This window comes from Dryobates pubescens, chromosome 3 (assembly GCF_014839835.1).
Source record: "Dryobates pubescens isolate bDryPub1 chromosome 3, bDryPub1.pri, whole genome shotgun sequence".
In the NCBI taxonomy this organism is placed as follows: domain Eukaryota; kingdom Metazoa; phylum Chordata; class Aves; order Piciformes; family Picidae; genus Dryobates; species Dryobates pubescens.
The window spans coordinates 16,774,568-16,789,421 of record NC_071614.1 but is presented as its reverse complement, the minus strand read 5'-3'; positions in this window follow the sequence as shown (position 1 = coordinate 16,789,421).

Sequence of the window (14,854 nt, the reverse complement as noted above, 5' to 3'; positions counted from 1 at the left end):
TGTGTTCCTGTGTGACCTGCTTTGAAAGGGGATTGGACTCAATGATCTCCAGAGGTCCCTGCCAACTCCTACTATTCTATGATTCCACAATCAGACTGTGGTCTCCCTAGGGTTTCCCATGCCCAGGGGTAGGACACACTCCCAGTCCCTGCACCCCAAGTTCTGGGGTGTCTCCAGATGCATGTAGCTCAGAGTTTTCCCCCTCTCTACATCACCATTTCTACCTCCTTCAGCAGACACAACCCCAGCAGCTTCTCGCTCCTCCCAGCATCGCTGGATGCTGTTGTCCCTTGACCATTGGGGCTTAATCTGCCTCATTTGGATGATTTGCATCCAAAGCTCCACAATTTTGTCCTTCCCTTCTCGAGCTCACGATGTTAGCTGCTGCTAATGCAAGGGCATCAATCGCCTTCATCTTCCCCTGTTTAATGATATTTATCCACCCTCGCAGGGGAGAGAAGTTGGCTGCAGCTCAACTTGGCAGAATGGATTGGGACCAGTTCAAGCATAATCTTGCTAAATACACAGATTTTAATTTCCCCCCAAAGTGAACCAACCAGGCTGCATCTGCAGTCCTTGTCCTTGCTGCAGAATCTGGACGCCGGTTCCAAACTCCTGCAGAAAAACCTCGGTGTGGCTGAACCTTGCTCGGTGCCCTCAGGTGCTTGACCTCCAATGCTGTCACCAAAGCAGGACACAGGGACACTAGGGTTCACTCTGCCAGAGTCCCCTGATGATTCCACCCAGAAGCTGAGCCACAGGAACGTTTGCCTCAGGCAGCTTCAGCCCACATTTTGCTTAAGTCTGCCGATCTGATGCAAGGGATGCAACCACCACCAAGCTCAGTGCTTAAAGGGGGGCCTGGAGGAAAGAGGGGGATAAGGGTTTTTTTCAGCAGGGCCTGCTGTGGCAGGACAAGAGGGTGATGGTTTTCAACTAAAAGAGGGGAGATTTAGCCTAGAGAGAAGGAAGATTGGATTGGCCATTGGAATGTGCTGCCCAGGGGGAGGTGGTGGAGTCACCATCACTGGAGGTGTTTAGGAAGAGACTGGATGGGGTGCTCGGTGCCATGGTTTAGTTGATCAGATGGTGTTGGGTGATAGGTTGGACTTGAGGATCTCAAAGGTCTTTTCCAACCTGGTTAATTCTATTCCACCCCATCCCATCCCATCCCATCCCATCCCATCCCATCCCATCCCATCCCATCCCATCCCATCCCATTCTATTCTATTCTATTCTATTCTATTCTATTCTATTCTATTCTATTCTATTCTATGCTTCACAGTGAGGGTGGTGAGGCACTTGCACAAGTTGCCCAGAGAGATGATAGGTGTCCCATCCCTGGAAACATTCCAGGTTGAGCTGGATGGGGCTCTGAGCAACCTGCTCTAGTTGCAGATATTGGGGAATTGGGGCTGTGCAGTCTGGAGAAGGGAAAGCTCCCAGGAGACCTAATTGTGGCCTTCCTGTATCTGAAGGGGGCTCCAAGAAAGCTGGGGAGGGACTTTTGAGGGTGTCAGGGAGTGATAGGACTGGGGGGAGTGGAGCAAAACTAGAAATGGGGAGATTCAGATTGGATGTTAGGAAGAAGTTGTTCTCCATGAGGGTGGTGAGAGCCTGGCACAGGTTGCCCAGGGAGGTGGTGGAAGCTTCATGCCTGGAGGTATTGAAGGCCAGGCTGGATGTGGCTGTGAGCAACCTGCAGTAGTGTGAGGTGTCCCTGCCTGTGGCAGAGGGCTTGGAACTGACTGATCCTTGAGGTCCCTTCCAACCCTTAACAATTCTCTGATTCTGTGTCTCTGCTCGCTGTAGGGACATTGAGTAGCTGACTTTAAAGATCCCTTCCAAGCAAAACCATTCTGTGTGTCATTCTATGAAGTTACCTCATGCTTGCCACGGGCCACAACTGGTCCCATGGCTTCTGTTCAGTGGTTGGATTTGATGACTCTTAAAGGTCTTATCCAAGCCAAATAATTGAATGATTCTGTGGACACTTACCAGAGCTGAGCTGGCATGAGGGGCCTTGCTAGGAACAGCTTTGCTGCTGAGCTGCAACAGTAAAGGCTCAACATGAGCCCAGAGAAAACTCTTGGACCTTGCAGATTTGAATCCTTCTCCCTTTGGGAGAGCCATGCCATTTTGGGAGGAACATCCCATTCTGGGGGGGGAACATTCCATTTTGTGGGAGGCATCCCATTTTGGGGGTGGGGGAATCATCTCATTTTGGGGAATCAACCTTTTGGCCACAGCAATAAAACTGAGTTCCAACACTGGCACTGGATGACCAACCCCTTATCATAGAATCATAGAATTTTTAGGGTTGGAAGGGACCTCAAGGAGCAGCCAGTTCCAACCCCCTGCCATGGCCAGGGACACCTCACACTACAGCAGGTTGCTCACAGCCACATCCAGCCTGGCTGCAAACACCTCCAGGGATGAGGCTTCCACCACCTTCCTGGGCAACCTGTGCCAGGCTCTCACCACCCTCATGAGGAAGAACTTCTTCCTAACATCCAATCTGAGTCTACCCATTTCTAGTTTTGTTCCATTCCCCCTGATCCTATCACTCCCTGACACCCTCAAAAGTCCCTCCCCAGCTTTCTTGGAGCCCCCTTCAGATACAGGAAGGCCACAATTAGATCTCCTTGGAGCCTTCTCTTCTCCAGACTGAACAACCCCAAATCTCAGTCTGTCTCTATAGGAGAGGAGCTCCATCCCTCTGCTCACCCTCATGGCCCTTCTCTGGGCACATTCCAGCACATCCAGATCCCTGTTGCATTCGGCATCCCCCAAAGCTGAAGCCCTTAGAGGTCCACAGTGGCCCAGGGCAGCGTGAATTACCACAGCCCTTCTCCTGTTGCTATCTGGGATCTGTCAGGACCACCCAGCCCCAGACAGGCTGTAATCCCTCCTTTGGAACAACAGGATGCTCCAACTCCTTCCAGGACCTGGAGAGAGGGCAGCATTTCAGTTCAACAGCACAGCTCGGGTCCGATTCCATGCCCCTGTCGCTGTTAATTGCTGGAGTATCAGACAAGCTGACACCCTGATTATTTGTGGACATTTACACCATCCCAGGCCCTGGTTTTTTCTTTTCTTTTTTTTTTTTTTTTTCTTTTTTTTATAACTTTATTTCATTTTCTGCTGTTTACCCAGAGCACCTTTATCATGGCATGCTGATAGTCTGTTCTTTATTGCCCCGGGCTTGATTGCGAGGGAGCCCGAGCAGAGTGCAATAACACACGTATATATATAAATATTTGAACAGGAGAAGAAAGTCTGTCTGATTCGAGCTGTGGAGGGAATAAATTAAAACAAATAATGCCACTAGAGGGACCTTCACTCTGAACGAGGTCACACAGCCCGAGGTGGAAGTCCCACGGCAAACCCCCACCAAGAACTACCCTCGGACCCCTTCCTCCCCCCCCCTCCCCCAGCAACAAGCGATGCGCCGCTCCGGGCTCATTAGAAACCACGACCACAGCAACCCCACACATGCTTGCAGGACTTGGTGTTTGCTGAGGATCACCCAAATAATTCCACTTGAGCACAAGAAACAAGTTTTGGTTTTGCAGTTAAAGACTGGAGTAGTTTTAATTAGTTTACTCTGAAGGTCTTTCACCTTCACGTCCCCACGCAGCCCTGTGGGTTCAAAGAGCCTTTCTGTGTGTTTTCCCTTTTTTTCCTCCTCTGTGTTTTTCCCCTTTTTCTTCTCTGTGGGGGTTTGGTGGGGGTTCCCCCTCCTCCCCCTATTTTCTTCTCTATTTTTCTCTGGCCCCCCCTGTCTCTCTCTGTCTTACTTTATTTTGTTTTGTTTTAATGCAGCGTGTGAATGGGCGAAGGCAGGAGCGAAAGACGCCGGACTTAGAAAGTAAAATCTCCAGGAAGGGAAAAATGGAGGCAAACACAGGAGCTAATTTAGGCAGGCATAGCTGGTGGTGTTTGTGGTTGTCCCTGACAGCGCTGCCGACTCCAAAGCACCTGTGTTTGCTCACTAGCTTTCCCCAATCTGCTCGAAAATGGCCCAAGCATGTCACATGGCAGCGAGATAGTCCCAGCGCCATGGGAATCAAAAAGCCGGAGCTTTTAGCGGAGTTAATCATTAATGAGCCTTTTCTTTGTCCCATTCAGGAGTGCTGACAAGCTCTTTGATATTTCATATTTGCCATCAGGTCAGCAGCAGCAGCTCCTAGCCAGGTACTAATGAGCAGCCTGGCTCGCGCCTTCCCGTTTCACCGCCCGCCCGCCCGCGGAGTTCCCTTCGCCTGCCCTCCGCTCCCTGTGCCTGTACCCAGAGACGGTGGGCAGAGACCCCAAAGGCTGAGAGAGGGCAGAGATTTGCATGCAGCAGCCCTGGTGATTGCAACCAACCCCTTTTCTAAACACCCCTGCACCTATGTGTAACTCCTTCTCCAGCTGCCTCGGGCTCCCAACCGCTCCAAACCCATGCAGAAGAGTTCTCCTGCTTTTACATCGGCACCCTCCCCTCCAGTCTCAGACCTCCATCCATCTTTTGGCGATAAAACCCAGGGTGATTGAGACACCAACCAGCCCATACGCCCCATATTGCTCATCTGAAGCCAGCACTTTGTATTCCTTCACAGCTGTCAGTTTGTGTGTGAGAGAGCTGGGGGACTGAGCAAATAATCCCCCGGCGAATAATGTATGGCCGAGGCAGAATGCCGACTGCCTCGCTCCGCTCCTCTCCCTCTCCTCCCCCCACTCCATGTCACCAAGGGCCACGTTTCTGCCTTGCATTTCTCTTTTCCCAGCACCTGCTTCTCCCAAGTGTTGAGGGGGTTTAGGACCTGCACCTTTCCAGGGCGCTGATTTAGGAGGAGAGGGAACAGTCTCCCTCCATGAGCACTCATGGTTCGTCTCTGCTTTCCTCTGACTTAGCAAATAAACTGCATTTGTTTGTGCCCATTTTGAACAGAAACCCCCATTCCATAGCCTAAAGGACAGGTAGGTCCCCAGGCCCCCATAAAGCTGATTTGTGGCAGCTTAAACGAGAAGCACAGTCAAACTTCAAGGTGCTTGAACTTTTCCCTTGACCCCGTCAAACCCTGACAGCCTGCTTTGCTTAGCCACCCTTCAAGCTGAGCCTGCCAAAACCACTTGGAGATAGAGGGAGAACCACACTGAGGGGCTCCCCAGTGCTTTGTCACAGGCTCACAGGATGTTAGGGGTTGGAAGGGACCTCTGGAGATCATCAAGTCCACCCCCCCCTGTCAGAGCAGGACCAGAGAATCCAGCACAGGTCACACAGGAACACATCCAGATGGGGCTTGAAAGTCTCCAGAGAAGGAGACTCCACAACCTCTCTGGGCAGCCTGCTCCAGTGCTCTGTGACCCTCACAGTGAAGAAGTTCCTCCTCATGTTGAGGTGGAACCTCCTGTGCTGTAGTTTCTACCCATTGCCCCTTGTCCTATCCCAGGGTGCAAGTGAGCACAGTCTGTCCCCTCCTTCTTGACCCCCAGCCCTCAGATATTTATAAACATTGATTAAATCCCCTCTCAGTCTTCTCCAGACAAACCAGCCCCAGATCTCTCAGCCTCAGCTCCAGTCTCTTCACATCCTGGTGGCTCTCCATTGGACTTTCTTCAGCAGATCCCTGTCCCTCCTGAACTGGGGAGCCCAAAACTGGACACAATATTCCAGGTGAGGTCTCACCAGGGCAGAATAGAGGGGGAGAAGAACCTCTCTCCATCTGCTGGACACACTCTTGTCCCTCCATTTTTACCCCCCAGCCATGGAAACCCAGCTGAACCCTACCATTCAGAGTACAGGTCAGAGTCCTCCTCCCTCTCCAGTTATTCCCAGGTTCAGACACTCAAGTGCATTCAAGGACTTCATGCAAGTGAAGTTTTCCTCCAGCAGGTGGAAAAGGTATCAAAGGCCAAGTCTAACAAACAATTAAATAACTCCTGAGCTTCTTTGTCTCCTACTCACATCCCTTTCTGCTCTCAGAGGGCTGCCTGTGGAGGCTGGATGGAGCGCATGAGGAAAATAGGGTAGGTTCCCCCATTTGCCCCATGAATTTCCATGCTGCTCACCCTGGGATGTCTGCAGCAGATGTTTTGTAAAGGCAGCCAAGGCTTGCAGACCATTCTGCTAGGAAGAGGATGACACAGGAGCTTCACTCATGAGCTCCAAAGCAGCCAAGATGTTTCTCCTCAAACTGTTTTCATCCCAGAGAGCCCTGCCACCATGATCCTCGTGAACCTGGCATGCCCCAAAGGCACCAGAGGAATGTGAGGCTGGGCCACCAGCTCCTCTCCTCTCCTCTCCTCTCCTCTCCTCTCCTCTCCTCTCCTCTCCTCTCCTCTCCTCTCCTCTCCTCTCCTCTCCTCTCCTCTCCTCTCCTCTCCTCTCCTCTCCTCTCCTCTCCTCTCCTCTCCTCTCCTCTCCTCTCCTCTCCTCTCCTCTCCTCTCCTCTCCTCTCCTCTCCTCTCCTCTCCTCTCCTCTCCTCTCCTCTCCTCTCCTCTCCTCTCCTCTCCTCTCCTCTCCTCTCCTCTCCTCTCCTCTCCTCTCCTCTCCTCTCCTCTCCTCTCCTCTCCTCTCCTCTCCTCTCCTCTCCTCTCCTCTCCTCTCCTCTCCTCTCCTCTCCTCTCCTCTCCTCTCCTCTCCTCTCCCTCTCCTCTCCCTCTCCTCTCCCTCTCCTCTCCCTCTCCTCTTCAGATCAAAGAGGGAACTCCCTTAAGTGCCATAGATTTGCAAAAGGCCAGCTAATGGTGACTCACAGAGATAAATATTTCTCAAAGGCATTGAAGGAGCCTGGGAGCCTTGATAGCACAGGACTCTTATAGAGCCAAGTTGTATCCAGAGAAGTTGCCAAGGTCACCAACATTCAGAGAGCACTCCATCACTGACTTAGGTCTCCAGTACCTCATGGGATGAAGCACTTCATGTGGTAAGTTCAGCCTGGAGAAAGGAAGGCTTTGGGGAGACTTTAGAGCAGACTTCCACTACCTAAAAGGGGCCTACAAGAAAGCTGGAGAGGGACTTTTTACATTGGTTTGTAATGATAGGATGAGAGGGAATGGATTGAAGCTTGAGGAGGGCAGATTTAGACTGGAGATTAGGAAGAAATTCTTTCCAGTGAGGGTGGTGAGACACTGGAACAGGTTGCCCATAGAAGTTGTGGATGCTCCTTTCCTGGGGGTGTTTAAGGCCAAGCTGGATGAGATCTTGAGCAACCTGGGCTAGTGGAAGGTCTCCCTACCCATGGCAGGGGAGTTGGAACTGGATGATCTTTAAGGTCCTCTCCAACCCAAACCATTCTCTGAATCTGCACCATTAATTCTACAGATGATGGAGGTATTGGAGGTACCACTGGGCTTAGAGTGGGACTTGAGGGCTTAGGTGAAGGAAGAACATGTGGAAGAACATAAGCATGACCCAGTTTGGTCAGACCCAAATATTTCATGCTTGGCCAATAACAGATCTCTAAAGAATGTTAGAAGGACAGGATACATGCAGTGATCTTTTCCCTGAGTGTTTATCCTCACACTTACAGACTCCAAAGGCTGGGAGAGGGCAGAGAATTGCATGCAACAGCCCTTTCTAGGCACCTGTACTATAGGATCAACAGCTGTAGTGTCCTGCACACATACCTGTAGCATCTCACACAGATACTTCAGCCTGAGGAACTCTGATCTGAGAGCCTCCAGGCCATGACTTGTGCCAGACACATGGGAACAGGTCCTGAGTTCAGGGCAAGTCCAGGGCAGCACCAGGGTGCACAGCCAGATTTCCCAAAGCCCAGGTAAACATTGCAGCCCCAAGGCTACCAAGAGCTTTGATCTCCACCTGGCCTTTGGAAACCTCCAAGTGGGGGCAGCTATTTCACAACAAGGGCCTAGCAGAGCAGCAATAGCAAAAGAATGCAACTTAAAACCTTCCTGCAAAGCTAAGAGCCAGCTTGGGTTCCTTGGAGGCACTGAAACCACTCATGAGGCCACATCTCAGAGGGTTCTTCTCTCCTTGAGAAATGCCTGCATGCTCACGTCACCACCAAGGGCTCACTGGCAACAAGGAAGGAGTTTAACACGCTCAAAGCCACAGTTCCTGCACCCCCAGCTTGTACACAGAGCTAGGTCAGGGTTGGTCCCTTGAGTCACTTGTGCCTATTTACTGCTTCCAAAGCAGCCAAGTAAACATGAGGGATTTAAAGCCAGACCATGAGAAGCACCCAGGCTAGGGAGGACAGCCCTGCCACAGGGAACAAAACCAGCTCTTGCTACTACTCACAGTCACTTCTCCCCACCTTGGGGCCACCACACAGTTACCAACTGCTGCATCCCAGGTGGGTGAAGATGGATGAGCCCTCTTTGTAGGGTGGGGCTCTCCAGTATTCCCCAAGAGAAGGGTGCAGAAGCCCCAGCACTGTGCAGGTGGGGAGCGACCCTCTGGACCACTACACTTGCTCCTACTCAAAAGCTGAAAGTGCCCTTTAGGTGCTGCAGCTTGCTCTGCTCTGGGTTAAAGCTCTCAGAGATCAAGAAGAAATATCTCTGTGGCTTTCTGCAGGCTTCCAGAGCTGGCTCCATCCTTCAGCTGCTGATGTAGAGCTGGGCTCTCCTGCAGGGTTGAACCAGGAGGTTAAGGCAAGGCTGGAACAAGGAGCCAATGAGATTTGCAGCCAGGGACCTGGGCTCTCCACCAAGCTGCTGAGAAACACTGAGAAATGAGTTGACCGTGGTGGAGGACCAGCCACCTGGGGAGAAAATCCAGGGTGCTAAAAGGCTTTTGAAATCTGGTGGGGAGAAGACAAATGGGAACCAGTCAGCCAGACCTGCTCCCAGCCGTCCCCACACTGGAAAGCAGAGCAGAGCCCTTCCAGTCGCACAAGTGATTAATGAGCACAGCAGACTAATTATGGTCCTCTCTGGCCACAAAGGTCTAATCTAAGGAGGGTTCTTAATGAACTCCTGAGGCTGTGATTTGGGCTGGGAGGGTAAATCACTTAGATTTTGAAGGCGGCCCTAGGAAGCTGCCCTCAGAGTCAGCAGCCAGAGCTCATTCATAATTGCTTGGTTAAATATTTTCCCTTCTTGCCTGCTGCAGCCCATTTGCTGCCTGCATCCTCCGCAGAGGGTGCAGCCAGCCAAAAAGGAAGCCTTCCTGGAAGGGCAACAACAGCACTTTCAGCCACAGAAATCCCCCATCTCGAATCCAAACAGGGAAGCCTCTGTCCCTTGCCAGCGTGGGCAGGGTTTCCGCCTGCCTGCTGCCTGCTGCCTGCCTGCCTGCTGTTGGGACGTAGCTGGGGCGGCAGAGAAGGGGCTGCTTCTCCCGCTGCAGAGGGTGGAAATCCTTGCCTTTCAAGGTGCTTCTTTCCAGGCTCGAGCCTAGCATCATTATCACTAATCCCTCTATTTCCTTGCGAGGGTGGAGGAGAGCGGAAGGCGACGCAAAGAGCTGGGCAGAACGCCTGGTGGTGGCAGGAGGCATGGAAAAGCCATCTCAGCTCCAGGAACCAAGGCAGGGACGAAAAGCCTGGCTCCTGAAGCTGCAGGCTTGGGTGCAATCCTTCAGCTGGTATAAGCATGATTATTTCCTGCCATTTTGGGGTGCAAAGGGAAGAGGTGTGAGGAGGTTTAGGTTGGATGTTAGGTTTGGGTTGGATATTAGCTTTGGGTTGGATATTAAGTTTAGGTTGGACATTAGGTTTAGGTTGGATATTAGGTTTAGGTTGGATGTTAGGTTTAGGTTGGATATTAGGTTTGGGTTGGATATCAGCTTTAGGTTGGATATTAGGTTTGGGTTAGATATTAAGTTTAGGTTGGACATTAGGTTTAGGTTGGATATTAGGTTTGGGTTAGATATTAAGTTTAGGTTGGATGTTAAGTTTAGGTTGGATATTAGGTTTGGGTTGGATATTAGGTTTAGGTTGGATATTAGGTTTAGGTTGGATGTTAGGTTTAGGTTGGATATTAGGTTTGGGTTAGATATTAAGTTTAGGTTGGATGTTAGGTTTAGGTTGGATATTAGGTTTAGGTTGGATGTTAGGTTTAGGTTGGATATTAGGTTTGGGTTAGATATTAAGTTTAGGTTGGATGTTAGGTTTAGGTTGGATATTAGGTTTAGGTTGGATGTTAGGTTTAGGTTGGATATTAGGTTTGGGTTGGATATTAGGTTTAGGTTGGATATTAGGTTTGGGTTAGATACTAAGTTTAGGTTGGATATTAGGTTTGGGTTGGATATTAAGTTTATGCTGGATATTTGGTATAGGTTGGATATTAAGTTTAGGTTGGATATTACATTTAGGTTGGATATTAGGTTTAGGTTGGATATTAGATTTAGGTTGGATGTTAGGTTTGGGTTGGATGTTAGGTTTGGGTTGGATATTGGGGGAAAATTCTTCAGTGCAAGAGGGGTCAGGCATTGGAACATGCTGCCCAGGGAGATGGTGCAGTTGCCATCCTTGGAGGAGTTCAAGGACCGTGTGGCCATGGCTCTTCGGGACATGGTTTAACTGCTGTAGTGGTGTGAGGTCAATGGTTGGACTCAATGATCTTAGAGGTCTTGTCCAACACAAATGACTCTACGGTTCTGTCATTCTGGGTTGTAATAGAAGGAGAGGAAATGGATTGAAGCTTGAGGAGGGCAGATTTAGACTGGAGATTAGAAAGAGATTCTTGACAGGGAGGGCAGAGAGACACTGGAACAGGTTGCCCACAGAGGTCATGGATGCCCCCTCCCTGTTCAAGGCCAGGTTGGATCATGCCTTGACCAGTCTGGGCTAGTGGAAGGTCTCTTTGCCCATAGCAAGGCTGTTGGAACTGGATGATCTTTAAGGTGGGATGAACCCAGGGCAACCTCACCCAGAAGAACCTTTCTTATGTCTTTGTGATCACTTCCAAGCATTAGATGAAGATGAGCAGGAATCTGAATGAAGAGCAACAGTCAGGCTGGGATCTTTGCAAAGGCTCCTGGGATTAAGATTGTGCCAGGACACCTCATCCTCACACAAAATCAAGAGTTTATTGTATATAAACCATCCTTGAGGTGCATGTATGTCCTTGAAGAGCTTCAGGACTTGGTTTCATGATTTCATAGAATCATAGAATCAATAAGGTTGGAAAAGACCTCAAAGATCATCAAGTCCAACCTGTCACCCAAGACCTCAGGACAACTAAACCATGGCACCAAGTGCCATGTCCAATCCCCTCTTGAACTCCACCACCCTCCCCAGCCTCATTGCCCTCCTCTGGACAGTCTCAACATCCTTCTTAAATTGAGGGGCCCAGAGCTGGACACAGGACTCAAGGTGTGGCCTAACCAGTGCTGAGTCCAGGGGCAGAATGACCTCCCTGCTTCTGCTGGCCACACTATTCTTGATTCTTAATCAATAATTATCAAACTTCTTGCCTCAACAGTTGTCAACAACAACAACTTAGTGGTTTTTATCATGTTCTCACTGAGCTGAAGGCTGTTATCAGAGCAGCAGCTGTAGACAACTGATATTAAAGAAGGAAAGGAAAAACCAACAAGCCCATCTAGGTAATTGGTTCAAACCTAGCCCATGCTGTTACTAACCAGAAACCCTACTACCAAAAAGCTCTTTGGTGAACAGGGAAGAGACATGCCCAGGAGCATCCTCAGAATCAACCCCATGCTGAGCCAAAAGAATGAATCTGAGCCCTCCCCAGCATTGTTAGTGACCTTCTCGGTGACCCAGAGCCACTCTGTTAACCTCTCATGATAATGAGATAAGGAGAGCCACTGATGGGTAAATATGCACTTGCAGGGGCTGCTTCAAGAGGGCAGGGATGGCCAGGCAGCCTGTCACACCCACAGGTTGTCCTGTGCATCCCCCTGGCTCAATTCCTGGGGAGCAAAAGCATCTTTGACCCCGTGGGGAGAGGGAGCCAAGCTCTCAGAACTGGGCCCAGCAGGTCAGTGGGACAGGCATTTGCTTTCCTCTCTTAGAATCATCCAAAAATACCCAAGAGAAAGACTTCTTCTTTTTCCCCCAAAGATTGTTTACTGATATCATCAACACTGTGTTCAGAGAATCATAGGATTGTTTGGGTTAGAAAAGACCTCCAAGATCATCGAGTCCAACCGTTGACCTAACACCACCATGGCCATCCAAGTGCCATGGCCACAGGTTTCCTGAGCCCCTCCAGGGATGGGGACTCCACCACCTCCCTGGGCAGCCTGTTCCAATGCCTGACCACTCCTTTCTGAGAGAAATTTTCCCTAATACCCAATCTAGACCTCCCCTGGCACTGTTTCAGGCCATTTCCTCTCATCCTATCACCTGATACTAGGGAGAAGAGACCAACCCCTGCCTCACTCCAACCTCCTTTCAGGGAGCTGTAGAGAGCAATGAGGTCTCCCCTCAGCCTCCTCTTTCTCAAACTAAATAACCTCAGTTCCCTCAGCTGCTCCTCCCCAGCCTTGTTCTCCAGACCCTCCCCCAGCTTTGTTGCCCTACTCTGGACACACTCCAGCCCCTCAGTGTCTTTCTTGTAGTGAGGTGCCCCAAACTGAACCAAATATTTGAGGTGCAGCCTCACCCTTCTCTCCCACAGCACTCATTACAGCACAGACAGGCTGCAGGGTTTGCTCAAGTACAGGTTTTCAACTCCTTTCTGCCCTGAGCCCTTGCTGAGATTAGGGAGCTTCAGTAACAGGGCGAGTCAAGCAGTCAGAGCTGCTTCCTCTGTCCTGCAGCAATCTGAGATGATTCTCAACCACCTCCCAGGGCCCCTAGGTCCCATTCATCCCCACACCATAGAGTCACAGAATCATGGGTATTAGAAAAGACCTTTTAGTCCATCAAGTTCAACTATTAACCCAGCACTGACAGTCCACTGGTGGGGAACTTTTTAGGTCATCAAGGAGTGATAGGACTGGGGGAGATGGAGCAAAACTAGAAGTGGGGAGATTCAGATTGGATGTGAGGAAGAAGTTGTTCCCCATGAGTGTGGTGAGACTGGCAGAGGTTGCCCAGGGAGGTGGTGGAAGCCTTATCCCTGAAGGTTTTTAGAGGCCAGGCTGGATGTGGCTGTGAGCAACCTGCTGTAGTGTGAGGTGTCCCTGGCCATGGCAGGGGGGTTGGGACTGGATGATCCTTCAGGTCCCTTCCAGCCCTAACAATTCTATGATTCTGTGTTGGCTAGTGATAGAACTAGGGGGTATGGAGCAAAACTAGAAGTGGATAGCTTCAGACTGGGTGTTAGGAAGAAGCTCTTCCCCATGAGGGTGGTGAGAGACTGGCACAGGATGCCCAGGGAGGTGGTAGAGGCCCCATCCCTGCAGTTTTTAAGGCCAGGCTGGATGGGGCTCTGAGTTGGAACTGGATGATGCTTGAGGTCCCTTCCAGCCCTGACAATTCTCTGGTTCTATGGTTCAAAGTCAGTCCACCACTAAACCATGTCCCTCAGAACCACATCTGCATGGCTTTTCAATCCCTTCAGAGATGGGGACACCACTGCTGCCTTGGGCAGCCTGCTCCACAGCTTGACAACCCCTTGGGAAAATAATTTTTTCCTAACGTCCAATCTAAATCTCCCCTGGTGCAATTTGAGGCTGTTTCCTCCTCTCCTGTCACTATGAAAGCACCTTAACACCACTGGGTCTGGGATGAAAGGGACTTGGCTTGCTTTCATGGAGGCATTGGTTGTCTTCAGGAGCAGCAGCAATATTTGGATGGCAGACCCCATTCAGAAAGGATGTTTCACAGGCTTAGAAGGATGCAGAACTGGTGTGTGAAGGCTGGGGTTGTTCAGCCTGGAGAAAAGGAGGCTCAGGGGAGACTTTCTTGATTTCTACAACTATCTGAAAGGAGTGGGGTTTGGTATCTTCTCCCAAGGAACAAGCAGTAGGACAAGAGGAAATGACCTCAAGCTGTGCCAGGGACTTCAGGTTGGGCTTGAGGAACAACTTCTTCCCCAAAAGGGTTGTCAAGCCCTGGAACAGGCCGCCCAGGGGAGTAGTGGAATCACCATCCCTGGAGGCTTTGAAAGGCTGCATAGATGTGGTGCTGAGGGACATGGGTCCAGTTCTGAAGCCCCTATTACAGGAAGGATCTGGAGGTGCTGGAAGGTGTCCAGAGAAGAGCCACGAGGATGACCAAGGGGCTGGAGCTGCTCTGCTATGAGGACAGACTGAGGGAGTTGGGGCTGTTCAGTCTGGAAAAGAGAAGCCTCCAAGGAGACCTTATTGTGGCCTTCCAGGATCTGAAGGGGGCTCCAAGAAAGCTGGGGAGGGACTTTTAGGGTGCCAGGGAGTGATAGGACTGGGGGGGATGGAGCAAAACTAGAAATGGGTAGATTGAGATTGGATGTCAGGAAGAAGTTGTTCCCCCTGAAGGTGGTGAGAGACTGGCACAGGTTGCCCAGGGAGGTGGTGGAAGCCTCATGCCTGGAGGTTTTTCAGGCCAGGCTGGATGTGGCTGTGAGCAACCTGCTGCAGTGTGAGGTGTCCCTGCCCATGGCAGGGTTGTTGGAACTGGCTGCTCCTTGAGGTCCCTTCCAGCCCTGACAATTCTATGATTCTGTGGGTTTGTGGTGACCTAGCAGTGCTGTGTTAATGCTTGGATTTGATGATCTTAAAGGTCTCTTCCCACCTAAATCATTCTGTGACTCTCTAAGGCTGGGGTGTCTCTACCTGAAGCCTGTGACCTGCCACCCCTCCATCGTGAGAACTGGGCAGCACAAACAAACCAGGTTTTGAAATCACACAGTGCTTGGGTGGACCTCAATGCCACGAGATATGGCTGTGCTGAGAGGCATGAATGACCTTCTGCAGCACTTGCAACGACTGCAGTCACCGAGAGCAGGTCTCTCAAAGGGACTTTGCTAAGCACCAGGAGACACCAGCAGCTTCTTTGAAAG